The 18,105-nt window shown below is 37.9% G+C and overlaps 1 protein-coding gene and 1 long non-coding RNA gene across 5 annotated transcripts in view; one reads left to right on the top strand and one right to left on the bottom strand.

Moving 5' to 3' along the window:
• Positions 1-18,105, top strand: part of DSCAM (DS cell adhesion molecule) — a 475,910-nt gene that overhangs the window by 199,580 nt on the left and 258,225 nt on the right. The gene's annotated exons all lie outside the window — the stretch shown is intronic.
• Positions 1-18,105, bottom strand: part of LOC115343732 — a 124,619-nt gene that overhangs the window by 35,438 nt on the left and 71,076 nt on the right. For both annotated transcript variants that reach the window (XR_003924262.1, XR_003924261.1), the window contains exons 2-3: positions 7,190-7,516; positions 5,025-5,164 (exon numbers count right to left, since the gene is read on the bottom strand). This is a non-coding gene — a long non-coding RNA (uncharacterized LOC115343732). The remainder of the gene's footprint in view (positions 1-5,024; positions 5,165-7,189; positions 7,517-18,105) is intronic.

Below are 18,105 nucleotides of genomic sequence, written 5' to 3'. Positions count from 1 at the left end.
ACAGAGGTCCCACAACCTCTCTGGGCCTCTGTTCCAGTATTTAATGATCCTCATGGCAAAAAAAAAAAGTATTGTCTTATCACTGCACACCTCCAAAAACATACAGCTCCAGTGTCTGTGTATTCTCTGATCAGAGAGGTCCAGGCAGCAATAAGATCTCCCTTTCACCTTCTCTTCTCCAAGCTGAATGGGCCCACTTCTTTCAACCTCTCCTCATGCACTATGTTCTCCAGGCCCTTGACCTCCACTGGGCTCACTCCAGTATGTCAATATCATTCTGGTACTGGGGAGCCCAAAGCTGAGCACAGCTCTAAGGATCTAAGAAGTACTTACTTAAATGGAGCATTTCCATCTCTACTTTCCTACTGTGGAATCTTTCTGCCCTGTTCCCTAACACTTTGGGCACCAATCTTGACCTTTATTTATCTGGCAAGCTACAAGGACATCTGAGAAGCAGAAACTTAAGATATGTTGCATTATGTGCTGTCCATGGCTGGGAGCAGTAGCTGTTCCCGCACAGCAATATGCTATGTGTGGGTGGAGTAAAGATTTCTACCTGCTGGGAAAATTTCCATTAAAACCTTTCAAGCATATGAGAATTTGCTGCTTTATTGCCGTAAACAAATAACATCTCCTTCTCAGCAATACTGATATTAGAAGTTTGCATTTAAGTGCAAAGAGCTGAATCAAAACTTTACTGCAGTTTGGTTTTGAAGAAGCTGATGGCAAACCATGCTTTTCAGCTTTCAAGGGAACTGCTTCTGACTCACCATTCTTCCTCTTTTTTCTACTCTGTAGAAACTACAAACTGTAGGTGAGTGGTTCAGAGTTTTGCTGACACACCGACACCTATAAAATTGTATGCTGTACTGATGCGTGAAAAGCACTCAGCATTAAGTTCTTGAAATAATCAATTATTTAGCAGCTCATCACATTTACTGTCCACTGAAGGATCTTTATAGCAATAATGAGGTCACTGCAATCAGATTCTCTGCTTTTGGCATTTCATCTACAAAGCCTGCACACAGCCACAAAAAAATTTAAGAGACTGCAGTTTGGACTCTGATCTAGTCTCAGCAGGAGATGATTGCTTTTTAATTCTCCCTATCTGGATACCTTCTTGTACAATAAAGTGCTCTGACTTGCAAAAGAGAGGGGCCTCTGGTCATTAGAAACATTGGCTGTGTATTGACCTCACTGACCTTGAATCAGGCCTGTGGAATGGTGTTAGATATTCCCTACTAGGTGGCAAAGCTAGTTGGAAAATTGCCTTCAAGGAGGTTTGGGAAGCAGACTTTCTGAGTTAAAAAAGGAATACCATTTAAGCATTATATGGCACATCCTCCCTAAAGGAAGAGATGCTTTTGGAAGAACAGCAGTCAAGAAATGAGTCCAAAATATTGGCATTTACACATTTTTCTGAATTTTTTGAGAATTTTCCTTTATTTTAAAGCAAAAAGGAATAATTTTCAAGGATCTGTGATTCACAATTATTGTTTATTTTGCTAGACTTCTTAAGGGGACTACATCTAGTGTTAGTGAAACTATATGGGATTGGAAAACTATCCTCATGAGGGTGGGTAAAGAATTATTTTATATTAATTGTTAGATGAAAGGTATGAAAATCATGAAATTTGGGGAGGGTTTTCGAAATGACAAGGTCATTTGCTGTGTTGCTGTGTCTGTGCTTTTCTGACAAGGGAGGTTTGTGCATAGTGAAGTTGCATTAGCAGAGTGTGCAGGTGCAGACATGTGCCCACAGCTGTAGGAGTGATTGTTCTTCCTTATGGTTACAGCCTGCTTCTGCAGACCTACCTTCATTTGTTACTGGTCCAAAATTTCTAAACATTATCTTAAGGAGCTAAAAAATGGATGTTTATGTTCCTTTTTCTTTCTCTTCCCCTGTTTCCTCTGCGATACATGAGGAAGATTTGAAACTTGGTTTGCTCTAATCTGAGATAGTTCTTGTACTTTTCACAATAGGAGTTGTGAGTAGTACGGTTGATGGCTGGAGGAGAACTAACAACACAATGGTGTGGGAGAAGGAGGTGGGGAGTTGTTAAACTGAGAAGAAAGAAGAAAAAAAGGCATAATTGTAGTTGCTGTTTATTTTCAATTTGCATATATTAAATATCAATAGTTAATAGATACTCTAGAGAAAATTTTTATTTGTGAAAATTTTCAGAAAGATCCAGAGATTTCCTGCAGAATAAGCAAAGCCCAAGTTAGACTTTTCTAAGGTTAAAAATGTAAGCAGAAACAGATGTATTAGCTTGTAGTCAGACAGACTGATAGGTTGACAAAAAGTGTGATGTATGGTTGCGGTGAGGATTCTGCATTGCATGTCAACAGAGAAATATTTATTGGCACTACATTATATTTATGGATGCAATACCGCGGCCTAAATATAGTGCCATTTTAAATACAGTGCTAGAACTCATTAAATACAAGTAGGAAATTTGAAATACAGTTTACTCTTAGAGATTTCTTGCTATTCGCTAGTCCTTCATGTTAAAATCGTATTAAATACAGGAGGTTGGAGTCAAGTTCATCACCATGGAACGCCACTGAAGCTGATGAATTTACCATAAGATTACTTTGGCCCTGAATCAGTCAAAAGCAACAAGGGGTGTTGGTAAATGTCAGCTCAAGTTTACAGGTCACAATTCTAGAACCAAAGCAAAAACATTTATGCTGATCTGGGGAAAGAGTGACCTTGTCAATAAATAAATCTGAGATAGTACGTCTCCTTTCAAGGCCTGAAAGAATCTGAATATTACATAGCTGTGATAAATGTAATTTCTAGTTATACACAGCGTGCTGAAATGGCCCAGGATCCTGGAAGGGGTCTGATTGGCAGTGAGTTACAAATATGCCCCCTAGCCTTTTCAGAAAGCAAAACCTCTTATTTGCATTATTAGATTAGAAGAAAACTCTGGAGGCTTTAAAAATATTGTTTTTAACTAGTACAATATGCAGATAACTTGCATAGATTTGAAACCTACACTGTGAATATTCATGGCGCTTTTATGTACCAGTGTGTAACTTCCAGACAGACACACCGCCAGTTCAATAAATAAGCTGAAATTGTATTAAATTAGAGGTATACCTGAGCTGACTTCAATTACTCAAGGACTAAATGTACAGCTTCATTCTTAAGTGTTGCAGGTCTCAGACAGGTTTGTGGATTCTCCTAGGGTTTCATGGATTCCAGTGCCCCAACTAGACAGGTTACAGCTGCACCAGCGATACTTAGGCATGCTGCAGTCATGCTTTAGTCTGTGCCTAGAGTCAACATGTGTACAGTGCTGCCTTTGTCCTTGATGTGTCTAATAGAAAATTTAGGCCTCTTTTGTATATTGGACTGGGGTTTCATCCTTTGCACTGGGAATATAAAAGAAAATTATGGAACTCAGCAGGTATGTTCATTTATGGGGAAAAATAAAAGCAATAACCAAAACAAGAATGAAATTTTTGTCCTGCTGGAGACCATGGCAGTTTTCCTGTTGATTCCAGTGTGACAAGATTTCAATCAGAATCATAAATGAGTCCACAAGAAATTTTCTCAGAGGAATATCCTTTCCTCATCTTTATTTCAATATTTTCTGACTCTTAGGCTAATATGCAGTTGTGAAATCTTATATCCCATTAAGCAAATCAGGTAAACATGGTTGTGTCTAAATGCATGTATGAACAAAATGATTTTTCCAAGGTTTTAAGCTAAGATGTTTTTTTGGATATCTACATTAATCTTTAAGCTAGGGAGAGAGTAAATGGGAAGTGCTGGTGCATGTAGTTAAATATTTATTAAAGTAAATGTGGAACTAAATGAGGAAAAGTGAAGAAAATGTGAAGACCTGGAGGGGCAACAGTGTTTAGATTTATCTAAATCTAAAGAATACTTCAGCAACAAGAAAAAGTCTTATTTTCCTTCCTTGATCAGTTTGTAGCTGTTAAAGTGCTGACAGCCAGTATATTGGAAGATCTTGCCTCTCCCCTGACATTTGAGTGGGACATAAAATTACCACAATAGGAAAAACAGTGGGATCTCAACTACCCTAAAAAAAGAAAAAACCAGATCAACAAAAGCCCCCAAATCCTACATAGTGCTCCACAAAGTGCTTGCCAGTGTTTAAGTTCTTATATGAAGGGCACAAGCCCTACTGGCTTCTGGTAAGACCTGAGCTTCTAATCTGTTTAGATGAAAATCCTAACCTCTTGTGGATTTGTTTCTCACCAGCATCCCCGCCTCCAGAGAAATGTACATGGGCCGTATTCCTCTTAGGGCAGAAATCATACGGTAACCACTTGTACTTAACCCATGCATTTTTAACTTCTTATTGTGGTTTGTCTGTCTGCAGTGAGCATGGTCGTACTCTGCAGAAATCATGAGTTCTTGGCGTTTTGTCAAACTGAGGTAAATTCTGAGGTTTACAGCTCCTTTCTTATTGTTGAAGTCTTTAAACTAGTACGGAAAAGAAACATTACTGACTGTGTCAATAATACTTCCCTTTTCTGAAATTCTCCCTCTGTGAAAACATGATTTGCAACACTTTCAGTGACTTCATACTTAGACAATCTGAAGAGTCCAAGGTTAACATACTGTCTGTTAAAACAACAATGATTTTATGACTGGATGGAAACGTCTCCATGACTTTTTTTAAAGATGGAGACAGACTGGGGTGGGGAGGTCTCTCTTGGAACTGCATCATGTTGAGGCACATAAATTTCCCTTCTAGGGCTACTGTTGTCATGCAGCTGAAAAGTCTATCTTTTGCATAGCTCTGTAGCTCTGGATCATATGCAAAAGTGTAAATTCCTTTATTACAAATTTATAAGCCTTATGCGCATTTATTTTTTTTTATAATACAGATTGTGTTAAAGAAAGCAAACAGAACTGTCCCCACAGCCTTTTGGAAGAGGCACATTTTTGTGAAGTTTGGTCAGTATGAAAAATGCAATGGAAAATATATGGCAGTCAACAATAGACAAAGATGAAATGTGGATTTTTATTTTTCACCTACTTGCCACTTAGGAAGAGAAACTCAAGTTGTTTGTTCATAAATGACTATTATCTGAAAGAGATGCAAATAACTTTTGATCTCTGTCCGAGAGGCAGCCTTGTCTTTCATTCTGTTCTTGAATACTCTTCCCAGACTGACTTCTGTACTAGGGCAAATGCAAAAATGCAAAGACAGAACAACAACAAAAAAAGTTACTCTATTTCCATGGCAACATCAATTCACATGCTGCAGGTACAACAGCTGCCAGTTAGTCCACTCACTAAATGAAAGCTCCTGAAGGCTCTTTATACTGTAACATTTGGCCAAAAATAGCTTGGCATGCCACAGTTTTCCCACAAACCCACAGAGAGAGTGAGATTAAACTGACTGGCAAGCAGACTGTCAACTCATTTAGTGTCTTCATGCTAAGAGGAAGAAAACAGTCTCTCTATACATTTGAGAGGGGTAAAAAGAGGATGTTTATGGTTGGCACGTTATTTTCATGGCCTAAAAGGTAAAATATTTATGCTGTTGAAAGGAATATGAAATATCTTCTGTCTTGTTCACCCCAAGGGCACCAGGTAATTTGTTTTCCAGCAGAAAACTATTATAATTACATACATTCTGATTTAGAATTAATTAGCATTTTTTGAAGTTACAGTGACAAAACTAGGCAGCTACTTGAAATGAATTCTGATGGAAGTAAATCAGTTTCTCTTAGTCAGACTTGGACTTTCTAGTGGTATTTTCTGAGGGACACATAAAATTACTACTTTCATAACCATTTTATGATGAAGTTCTGTCAGTTATTAGATATTACCACGTGATACTAAAATTGTTATCACTGTTACCTGTCTTGAGCAGATCTTAATGTGAAGCAGGTGTTGTATGAGTGCTTCATAAGAGTATTCAATATGAGGCAGTAAGAAAAAAAATGTAAGGCTTTTTTTGGCAACTGCATAGGTAGTGGTTAGACCTGTAATTACAACTGATTAACTTAATTAAAACTGGGACAGACAATCCTGAGCTGATTTTTTAGAAACCTGTGCAAATAGACCATCATCAAGGTGGAGTTGGTGTGATGTGTTTTTTAATGGTCATCTTGGGAAAGTGACTGCAGTGTACTGAAAATCAGCTCCTGCTGGAGAAAAAGTGGGCATCTTACCATTTACACCTAGGCAGAAATAAAAGGATTCGTGAAGGAAAGTGGTTACAACCTTTCTAATTTAAATTTGTAAAGCAAATAATTTAAATTAATGATAGTATTTTCTTGAGAGATTTTGCCTTCATTTATCTCCAAAGTCCGGCAGACCTGCAAGCCGGTTGAGTTTACTAGTGGGTTACTGCTTCAGGACATAGCCGACCTACCAGATGAGTTAGATTTGAGTATAAGTTAGAGTTAGGCCCGATTTAGGTTATGTTGGAATTAGTATTTTAAAACGTCTCTGCCTATGTTAGCAGGTTTATACATCATTCTGAGCTGCCATTGTAAACTCTAAGCATACCCACCACGAGCATGTTCAGGTAGTTAAAAGGCTACATTCAAACACTGAAATTTTCTACAGCTGCAGAAGAAAAGGTTGTTTACACACAGGCATAAAAAATGTAGCCCCATGTTATTTTTCTTTTTTATGTATTCATCGCTGCTGGTGGATGATATTACAATATTGTACAGTGTATTTAAACCACTTCAAGTGATGTTTAGTACAGTAATGTATTCACTGTGTGGTTTTCACCTTAACTGTTGAATTGCTCACTAATTTTTTATGAAGTTTAGTGCTTTTCATAATGTAATTTTTCATACATAATAATGATTAATGTAATTTCTTTCACTTTTGGCCAGTTTGTTTATATTTTAACTTTTACCTGTAACATAGCCAATAGTAGGAACCCCACTTTGATGTTTTGAAGATGCAATGTGCCACTTAAACATAATCAGATTCTCTGGGGAATCTTCTGTACTGGAATATCTTTCAGCTAATGTATTTCTTGGGGAATACTGCTTTTGAAACTCTTCTCACATATGCCTTGGGAATGCACCCAGGAATACTAGTGTGCTTATTTTGTTTTAAGAGCTAACGTATAGAGTGACCATGTTCTTTACTTTTTTTTTTTATTATTATTATTTGTGGCCTGTGTTGCAGAGGGTATATGATGTATCCTTTATAGAACGTGAGTTGACTTACCAGTATGCATAAAACACAGGCCTTCTAGTATGACACCTAGTGGGCAATCCACACAGATAGTCCTGGAATGCTCTTCACATTAGGCAAGGATGATTAGCTTTTATCAAATCCACAAACACGGCATGTGAGAATAATATGCAAAGAAGGCATAAACATTTCCAGGGGATCCTTACTGATGGCTGTCTGTGTTACTTCCATGACCTGTAATGCACCACTCTTCTGTCATTTAAAGGAACATCAGGTATTTCCCATCTTGTTCACACCATTAGATGCTACCATCGGCCATTAGAACACACATCAGTGCAACCTGGCTGCTTTTAATGGTATCTGTAAATACAGGAGAAAGTCGGAGAAGGCAGTTCACGTTTTGGTAATGCACCATTAAAACGCAGAAAGAAGAATAACAGTGAAAACAGTAGGGCCATTCATTCACCTCATTTTCATTAGGAAAGACAAGGTGCTGCATCTCTGGTCATTTTGAGAAAAAAAACAACCTTGTCAAGTAAAGTGTTGGTATCTCACTCGTTAAGTAGAAGTAACTTGAATTCTACGGGGTGCTCAGAAAGATTACAGCCTTCCTTTCTGGTTTCTGCAAAACCAGAATCTTTGTATATTTCCAACCTGTCTCTTTCCTGTGTTCCATAGGAATTTTTATATCCTATTTACCAATAGTATTTGAGGGACCTCACTGTATTTTGTGTATTGAGTTCTGGTATTTAGCATTCCAGTGCTCTGAGAAGTAGAAGTGAGCCGTGGACGGTGCTGGAAATGATTAATTTTCTTTATAAATGTTTAAGCAATTCAAAGTGGTAGTCATCCGCAGATATTAAAATGCATACAAAGAAAAGAGTTCTCTGTAGTTACCAGTAATATGAAATAAATGAAGGGAAAGCCAGTAGGAAGGAGTTCACATCTGGAATACTTGGAAGTGGCATGCCTAATGGAGATTTAGCCCCTACAACATCACCTGCACCTGTTCTCCCACCACCACCTTGTCTGGTACTGTGCTTGGGGTCAAGTGAGGATCTTCTCCTGCCTCTCTCTCCAATACCAAATATAGATTGCCGCTACTACTGAGCAGTCTGCAGTCTTTAGTGAGAGACTGACCTAGATTTTCTTGTGGATCTTCCTGCATAGCATGGCTTAAAGGCTGTAACCTCATCCTCCCTCCCTAGGCTACAGATCCCATCCTCTTTGAGGCAGAATGTCTGTCTGAATTTCTCTAATCTTTAACTCACAACTTTTCAGAGACATTTTTTTCTCCTCATTTCTCTGCCATTCTGCTGTTCTGTCTCCTCCAAATACAGACGAGAAAATAAATATCCCAAATCAATGTAATTTAAAACATATAAATTGTTTTAATGGAATTCATGGATTAGAAATGAGGCTTAAGTGATGGGTAATGAGGTACATTTAGCAATAAATGAAAGTATAATTTTATGCCAGGTAATGAGAAGTTAGACACAAGACACATAGAATGGACAGGTGTAGCGATAGAAGCTTGTTCCATGAAGAACAACTGCCCTAGCAAAGGTGCCATTAACTTAAGAAATAAACCCAAGCAGAAAATTTAAAAATGTTTGCCTTAATAAACCCTAATAGCAAATTTAAGTATATTGGTCTTAGGATCCCCAAATACTTGGTATTCTATAGTCTATTCTCCACCAACCCTCTCATTTCCCCTCAGAAAAAATTTAATTTTGACTCCTATTTCTTCTGAAATGGAATATTTTTTCCAGAGATAGCTTAGTTGTTGCTAAACTTATATGCCATATTTCTCCCATGGGGTCTAATGAAATAATCATAGTAAAATCATGATAATGACACACATTCCCCAAAACAATTAAGAGCACAGTTTAATTTAACACAGAAAGAGTGGTCATAGCAAAGACGAAGTAGAACATATTGAACTAGAGCATTCAGTGTTAACAGAAAGCAGACATTTTTGGAAGTATTGGGAAAGTAATTGCAGTAATATATTGGCCTTATAGGAATAAAACAGGTTTTGTTACTGATTTAATGTTATGTTTCTATTCAGTACACTTTCCAATATAGTCATCATTTTCATAACAGAATGAAATCGTTTTTCTTTGAAATCTATTTTTTTCTGCTCTTTTTGACTGCAGGAAAATTGAAAAGGTCACTTTCTTTTATAAAATATGTATCTCGGTAATTTGTGACTTACTAAAACAATGCAGTCTGCCTTTCTTGGACCCAATTCCACAAATCTCCCAAGTGCTTATTTAACAAGATGGTCACCACATTCATGTGGTGTGGACACACGTCCCACATTACAATTTGTGCTATTAGATAACAATCTTTGAGAGGTTGATAACTTTTGCTCACTACAAAGCAAGGCTGGACTTGTAGACTGGGAAACGTGTTCCCTGAAGCTGTCAGATCCCTGCAGTCCCAACGTGTTAGCAGAGAGCTTGGGGATCTAAGTAAACTTGCTTTCTGTGTAGTTGAATGTAGCCCATCCTGGTGTTTGCCCAAGCCCATCCTGAACTTTGACACATCACTTCACTCATGAAGACTAAAGCAGACAAGTGCAAGTATGTGATAAGACAATCACAAGAATTCAAATGCAGTCTGCAAGACTTTCCTTTTCCTTTTTGCTATTTTGCAAAACCATCATTTTAGATGCACATTAATCTGATCTGACCAGGAATCGAACTGGAAAAAAAAAAAAAAAAAAAGTCCAAGCATATGAACATGGCCATTAAGCCAAGTTCTCTGCAGAGCAATGCATTCAAAAGTTAATTACAGCTGAATCTTTCCTGACCTTTGTCCTTTTTATCTCTTGAAGTTTATGTAGATTTGTTTCTGGCTGAAAGGAAGGAGCTAAAGAAACTGGTTAAAAGCCCACAATCACATATTATCATTAATTGCTTTTCCTGCAGGTTAAAAATTTGTAGGTTAGCACTGGTGTTTGGTACTTGCAATGACTCATTAGTGAAACATACAGTACCAGCTCCTGGAAAATAAGATCAACTGTCTAAATTGAGTACCTTTAATTACTTGGAATATTCATTCTTTTTACCCTTCCTCAAGACCAAATGCAATGTTGCTATTATTGTCTCAGAGCACAAGTGGTGGTAGAGATAAGTCTGTAACAAAGCCTTGACAGTAGCCATTCATCTTTAAGATTAACAGAGCAATTCTATACATTGGTTATGTATTAATGAAACATGAGTGTGGTACATTGTAATGAATGTTTCTCCAGCAGCCTGTAAAGGCTCTTTGTAGCAACGCAACTCCACCGAGTGTGGTTGTTTCCATTCACTGTGAGAGACTGTCACTGGTACTCCTAATTTATATGATCTTATGTCACCATGCATGTGAATGAAATCAAGGCCAAATGTTTATTGTTGCCTATCCTTATTAATTACAAATATATGTTCATTTCCTAATAATCAGCAAAGTGTGAGGCTAAAATATTTTTCTTAACTGATCCCTGAGAAACTGCAAATAGCACTAACAGTGTTTTGGGTTTCTTTAATTAGAAGCACTGTTTGTCACTGTCATTGGGCAGGCCCCAAGTGACCTTGTTTTGCGAGTGGAAGTCCCAGGGGAATAGTTTAATTGGAGTACTTGAAACTGAAAGTTACTCTCTGACCACCATCTGTGCATTAGCCTGGTTGCTTATCAGTATAGGCTAGTGTGATTACTATAAGGACGTATGAAATGAAGGAAACTCAGGCAGGACAATGCTATTATAGTCAGATTTTACGGTTGTGAATTAGAGCACGGGTTAAAAAAAGTAGATATTACCATCGGGAAGACTGCCATATTTTCAAAATGATGGAAAAGCAATTTAGGTTAAGTCCCTTGTTTCTAAAGATTACAAAGTATTTAGTGTGAAATTCATTAACAGATTTGAGAAACAGCTACCACTTCTCTCAGCCCAAAGGATTTCTGCAAAGTATTGTAACAGTAAGCAACTTTTTAAAATCTAACTTTAGTTCCCAGATTACCTGATGGAAGAGGTGAAATCTCCACAATGCAACATGGGAACTTTAATTGAAGTTCAACATTTTCAAAGGTTTCTAAGGGATTTGGCTTGCTGATTCTACCCAAAACCCTCTACCTAGTTTTAAAGAAGAAGAAAAAAAAAAAAATGCCAGTGAAACAGTAATTTTTTGGTCATAGATGATGTGGGTTTTCTTCTTTTGAAAAGACGATCATTTCAGAAAGAATTCTGAATGATTCAGTCACTGGTGTTATATACTCAAATCTGCACTTATCACCAATGAATATGACTCTGAAAGCGTATTTTCAAAATAATGAAAACAGGAAAACTGTGGCCTCTTTCCTGATGTCTTCCTTGAGTTGACAGATGATATAAAAACATACAGCCAGGGTTATCACCATATAAGCTCTATCACTAGTAACAATATGTGGAGAACCCCTGTGCATACAGATATAACTTGTTGCTATCACATTCATCATGGGCACAACAGAGGAAAAGTTTTCCTGCAATATCAAAATACTTTTAGTCTGTAGCTGGATGAATAAAACACCTTTTGGAAATTAAGGATGAGGAGATTTGAAAAAGACAGTGAAAGACAGACAGACTATCCCCATATTATTAAAAATAAGCATCTGCCTTCCTTTCTCTTCGCTAATTTAGGTATTCACCCAAAGTAAGACAAAGCCTTGAATTAGGTTGAAGACTTCATTGTTTTAAAGCAGACATCCGTGACACTATCTAGATATGTAAACTTAGGGAAACATAGAGGTACTTCACTGTAACTGGGCAAAAGTCACTGGGGAAGCTCTTCTGCTGACTGTTTTTATTTGAATTGTGATGTCTCAAGCTTTACAATACCTCAAGCTTTGATTTTTTTCAGGCTTTAGAGCTGTAAGTAAAGGAGAGGAGGTTCAACCAAAAAAGGTTCCTTGTCCTACAGCTTTCATCTATTAGGTGCCTGTTACCTCCAAATGCCATTTCTGCAAGTGTAGAACATCAGAGGGTTTTAAACTGAATTGGAACTTTCTTTGGAAAAGTTTTCCATTTAAATTTCATAGTTCTTGTAGGTTTGTGACACACTAAGAATCAAAGCTCAGGTGGGTAAGACTAAAGACACATGTCAGCTCAATGAGAAAATGAGCACTTGCTCACTTACTTATTCTAGTTACTGCATGACAGTGACAAGAGGCAGTATTTTCATGTCAGAAATTTGTTGATAGTTTTCCTTTGGTAATTCAGAATGGTTGATGACTAAAGTAACTGGAATTTGCCTGTCAAAGTTATAGTCCCAGCCAAGGCTGCTGTGTCTGCAGTAAAGCAGAGGTAGACCAAGTCAAAATAACTTGCTGTACTAAGTTACTGATGTTCTGATGTAAGCCTTCAGGGCCAAAAAAAGACAGAGAAAGGAAAAAAAAGAGGAAAAGCAATTAGATATTATGATATGTCAGAGGACTATGTATTTTCAGAAATAGTAAAGATAGAAGGAATAAATGATAATCTAGTTTGCCCTTATGGATAGCATAAGCCATATAATTTAATGCAGATCTCAATAACTAAACAGTTTAACACAAGTATTGAAATAAGTTTCCTTGACACTATTAATGTTGAGATAATAATTATATTTCCCCTCATATTTCAGTGTAATTAACTTTTAATTTACATTTTCTAAGCTGTTAAATGCAGATATGCAAATATACTGAAATCTAACTTTCAGCGATAAATAACGTTCAACTGGAAAAACACCGAAATGAGGAAAATTTTTAGTGTTTCGTCTGTGAAAATGGCTGAAATGAAATTAGGGCTGGGGAATAGTTGTCTCTTGGCTTGACTGCAAACTTGAAAATGGAAGGAAAAAAAGCTTAACTGTAATTTAACTTTTTTTTTTTTTCCCTATCTCCCACAATCCCCTATTGCAATGAAGCTTAGAAAATGATCTCTTGGGCACATACTGGAGTACCAGACAGAGTAAAGTGAGACACTGACTTTCCTGAGCCCTTTGAAGCATAATATCACAAAATAGGTCATGTTGGTATAAGTGTTAGAGAAAGCTTAGTGTTAATTCACATCACTAAAGTAAGTGAAACAACAGGAAACACAGATTGAAATCTCAGACCTGGAGGGAACGGCAAGGCTTCCCTGCTGCCTGCGCTGCCACAAACAACTAATTCATGGAGGGAAGCCCAGGAGAGGAAATGTCAGCTTTGCCTTGGGCCTGAAGCGTGTACAAGCACTGTCTGAAGCACCGTGGACATGGAGGTGCTCCCTTGCAGTGACCGTGTGCCCCTTCCATGTCTTCTTGCAGGAGAGACAGAGGCCAGCGGTCACTTTGGATATGCTTGATGGCAAAAAGGGAGCTCCAAGAAAAATGAGGAAGCACCTTAGAAAAGGAAACTAAAAGGGGCAGCCGAAAACACAAAATCTTTGCAGGTGGCATGGCGACTGCTGAAAGACCACATATTGGAGACAATGTCATCAGTTAAAAAGGCTATGGAAAGACTATCAAAAGCTGCTGTGGTCAAACAAGGGGGTAGGGGAGGACAACAGAAGAAAGAAGGCATCCTTCAGAAATTTAATGTAATGTCCAAAAGAGGAAAATAGGAAATAACTTAACCTCTGACAGTTTTTATTGTGTAGAAACACAACATGTCAGACTACAAAGATTTTTAGCAGCAACTTGAAAAGTTATTGAGAAAAGAATACATCTACTTACACACACAACAGAAACAGAAATTCTGCCAGAGTATTCAGAGGGCCAATAGATTGGGAATGTGTGAAAGGACTGCTAAGAGAAGATAAGACTGTAGCAAAAGAACCATAAAGGATCAGTTGCCAAAGAGGAGGTCTATGGAACAAATAGACAAAATGAACGTTAGCAAATTGCTAGCACCAGACACTGACAAGCACTCAGATAGCAAAAAACCCTAAGATAACATAAGAAGTGCCAAAAAAGCACCAAGGGAAAACCAAAACTGTTGAGGAAGAAGATAGTTCCTCACCCCTATAAAAACCTGTTTAAAAAGCAGGTCACGGTTTTAAAAGACTTCTTTGGGAAGTCACCAGCAAGAGTGTGAAAGGGTGTGAAGAATGAGGTGACAGAGGCTGCTGACAGTATGCAGTTTTTCTGAGTAACATGGATGAGGGCTGACTGAGAAGTTAAGTAACTGTGTGACAACAAACCAGGCAAAACTCAGTAATATAAATACAAAGTAATGTATGTATGTGCAGTGTAGCAGGCCATGAGCTAACTGTTAACATTCAGTTGTCAGATCTGAGGTTATGGTAGCTCTCAGCTCAGCATTCTTTCAGGTCAAAAATGAACTACATTTTAGGAGCTTAGAAGGGGCTAGGCTCCAAAGCAACCATTCCTATGCTGTTCCGTAAATCCGTGGTGTATGCGTATATCAATCCATGCTGTACCTGAATGCTCTGTGCAATTTGGTTCACTTCCACTTCAGGAAAGAGGCAGTGGATTCAGGACAGATTCAGAGAAAGGTAACAGAGTTGGTTGGTATGGATCTGCTTGTGCATACAGAATTTTTATATAGTGTGAGACTTCAGTCTGGGAATAAGACAGCTGAGGGGGCACATGACAGAAAACTACAAAATCCCAGGTGCCGGAAGATGTGGTAGCGAATGATTATTCTCTTTCTCTCTCCTCCCTCCTTCTCCCCCCATAAGAACAAGCTATCAGATTGCATCATCTGGTGGTAGATTTGAATGAGCAAGGGGATGTGCGTCCTCACACCTCGCGTAATTAAGCTGAGAAACTTCTTGCACAGGATGTCACAGACACTATGAATTTACAGGGATTTAAAAAGTGGTTGGAAAAATTCATGGCAGGAGACATCCCATCAGGGACTATTAAATACAAAGATGCCATCAGAAGCTCAGGAGGTCCCTAAGTTACAGACTGCTAGAAAATGGGAAAGTAGTCTGCTGAAATAGTAGTATATGCTTGCCCTGTTCTTACAGTCTTTGTTAGGCCATCCACTACCATTTGCTATCAGAGAATGGATGGTCTGATCCAGGTTGGCTGCCTTTATTTTTTAAATGAAAAGTCTGGCTTTTATTATGAATATTTTTTTTTTTTTAGCTGCTGAAAAAAAGGTGCTCCTTTACGCAGTAGATCAGGTATAAAACATATAGGAGACATGGACCAAGATCGTTCCCTGTCAGAAGGTAATCAAACCCATATTGTCTACCTGTTCAGGAGGAACACCATAGTCACACAGCTGCAGCTTATTTAGGTTCAGAGGAAGGTAAAGTGCATCCTCAGTCTCTCCTATTGACACTTTCATGTTGTATAAATAATTCTGGAACCATTAAATCCTCCTAAATGATTTTTGAAACTACCAGACCAGAGAATCACCCCTTCCCTCTACCCCTCTGCTTCAGTTACTACTCTAATATTTCAAGACTAGTGTGAAAAAAGAGCCACCTTAAAAAAAAACAAAACAAACAACAGAACCCAACAACAACGGTGGATAGGATGCTTATTGCAGATGTGAAAGAATTATCACCTTCATTTAATCAGTGATGCAAAGTAGAGAAAAAAATTCAAATATGCTTACAGGCTGCTAGTCAGGATACTCTCCAAGGAGGGGAAGATTTATGTTTTGAGCTTCTTCAGTCAGAAAAGAAATTGATCATCTGTGTATTGAAGTGCTCAAACCACTAAACCATAATTTTGTGAAAATCAGCCTTTAACACTTTTTCATTTGGTTCAAAATCTTTGGTGAATTTCAGCCAAATTTGCAACCAGCTTGAGTCTGACTAAATTGCTTTTTCTTTGGTACATATACCATTTTCAGCAAATCCTTGCCTAAGTCTATTTGGAATTTTGTTATTCAGCGGTTCCAGGAAGAAAGAATCTTATTTATTTTATTAGGATTAGAAAGCAAACCTGTTTTCCCCGTTTCTATCAGGAATTCCAAAACAAAGTTGTGTCAAACTCTGGTAGAGTTGTAACAACAACACAGAAGATTTCCCTAGCATCTAAAATTTTCAAAGATGTAAACAAGGGGAGTGAGTAATCCTCAGAATTATACGTTACCACTTGTAATACTGATTTCATGGTTTGAAATTTGTCATCAGGTTGTTAAGGGGTTTTTGTCTGTGTATGATCAATGCAAGGTTTTGAAACTTCATTTTCTTCAGATTGTGCCTTAGGTTATCAAAATATAAATGAAAGCAGAATTTGGCTTCAGGTGAAAGATAAATTATATGTAATTTTTGATGAGCAAATCTCAACATAATCCAGGACACGGGCCATAGCTGCTTTGACTTTCCAAGGTTAGCCAGAACAAAATCCAGCACAATCCAGAATTATTCCCTGGCAAATTAAATTTGATATGGAATCATACATAACGATCTACTGGGAAAGGAGATACCATTTCTCTGTAATTTTCTGTGTAGCAGCCCATAATATTTGAATTTGAAATTATTTTATATGCTTACTAGAAACTGCTAGACTAAAGTGAATGCTTATATACAGAGCTGGACTTCGAAGTGCAAACATTGTGTTGTGGTAATTCCAAGGGTAGTTCTCAAGCCTTCTTAGAAGGTGCTTGCTGGTGATTTGCTTACAATTTTTGCAATGTAAGAGTTGTGATCCCTCTGCACCATTTGAAGGACTTTTGCTGTTACTCCCACTGCAGAACTCAAACCTCAGTGAAAAACTTACCTAGAAATGAGACTAACTTCTACGCTGGTGTGCTACATGATGCCAAGCACTTTTCTCAGGTTTTCGTAGGTGCAGTTTGTCTCTACCCAGTAGAAGAAGGTATTTTGTGCCTCTCTGTTTTGAAGACTTGGAGAAAGGATGCTCGATTACCGTATGTGTAAATACTCCCTATTATGACAGGGTCCTGGTATTGATGGAGCCTTTCCAGTAGTGCAATATTTCCCTGGCATAACTGACAATTTGTTCTTCAAGTGACTTGAAACTACTGTATAGCTTATGATTGTATCCTTTATACTGGTCCACCTTGACTGGGAGGTAAGAGAACAGACTTTTCGTGTTATGAGGTCTGTAGGTGAAGAAAATGCAGGTAGGGGAGAGTATTAGCATGATGGGAGTGGAAGGAGTGTGGACATATAAAGGTTGTAGTCAGGGGGAAGAACATTTTCACCTCCAAAAAGTAAACACACTGTTCTTGCTAATATGAGGAAAGTTCCATGAAAGATGCACAAGTGTTAATTTCCTAAATAATCTCACATTACCACAATACTTGAAGCCTTTTTGGTAAAGGAAGTCAATAAAAAGGGAAAAGCAGAGCTTTATTTGCACACATGAACAGGCACAAAGCAGGATTTTCAACTGGCACTGGAGTGATGAGAGCAATCCCCAAAGAATGTTTCCTCCGGACCAGTCCTTGAATATTTAATAATGGTGAATTACCAGAACCCTTCAACCATAATGAAGGAATAAGCAGGCAATTAGAGCAAACTGCAAGTCCCTCGCCCTAAAAACCCTCCAGCCTTTTAACTCTCTCTGTGCACATACCATTCCCTTCTGATTTCTCCCACTTATTTAAAAATCACAGTGAGAAAAGGCTTTTTACCATCTCTTAGAAACCCTCCTCCATCCCGCTCCTTCTCGGAAAGAAACTGTATTAGTATCTTCTCTTGCAAAATTCAAAGTCACTAACGCTTACTGAAGTTTACTGTAGCATCTTGAGTTAGTATCATAGCCATTCTCATATGAAATGTATGACACACTTCAGAAACCCACTTTCATCTGTAGCAAGTGCAACGTTTAATCCTTGCAGTCTATCAGTAAAGCAACTCATTGTCAGGAGCACCTGAGGACATGAGCAGCCAGTTGTGTGTTGGCCTTCTTTCTGTTAGTTAGTAGTTAGTTAGTTAGTGTTAAACAAATCTGGCAAAACTGAGAAGCAAATGATTTATGTCTGCAGTGATAGCTACATACTTCAAAAATATT

The sequence above is a fragment of the Aquila chrysaetos genome, chromosome 7 (genome assembly GCF_900496995.4).
Source record: "Aquila chrysaetos chrysaetos chromosome 7, bAquChr1.4, whole genome shotgun sequence".
Taxonomy (NCBI): Eukaryota; Metazoa; Chordata; class Aves; order Accipitriformes; family Accipitridae; genus Aquila; species Aquila chrysaetos.
The sequence above is the reverse complement of the archived record's forward strand: the minus strand, read 5'-3'. Positions and strand labels throughout refer to the sequence as shown.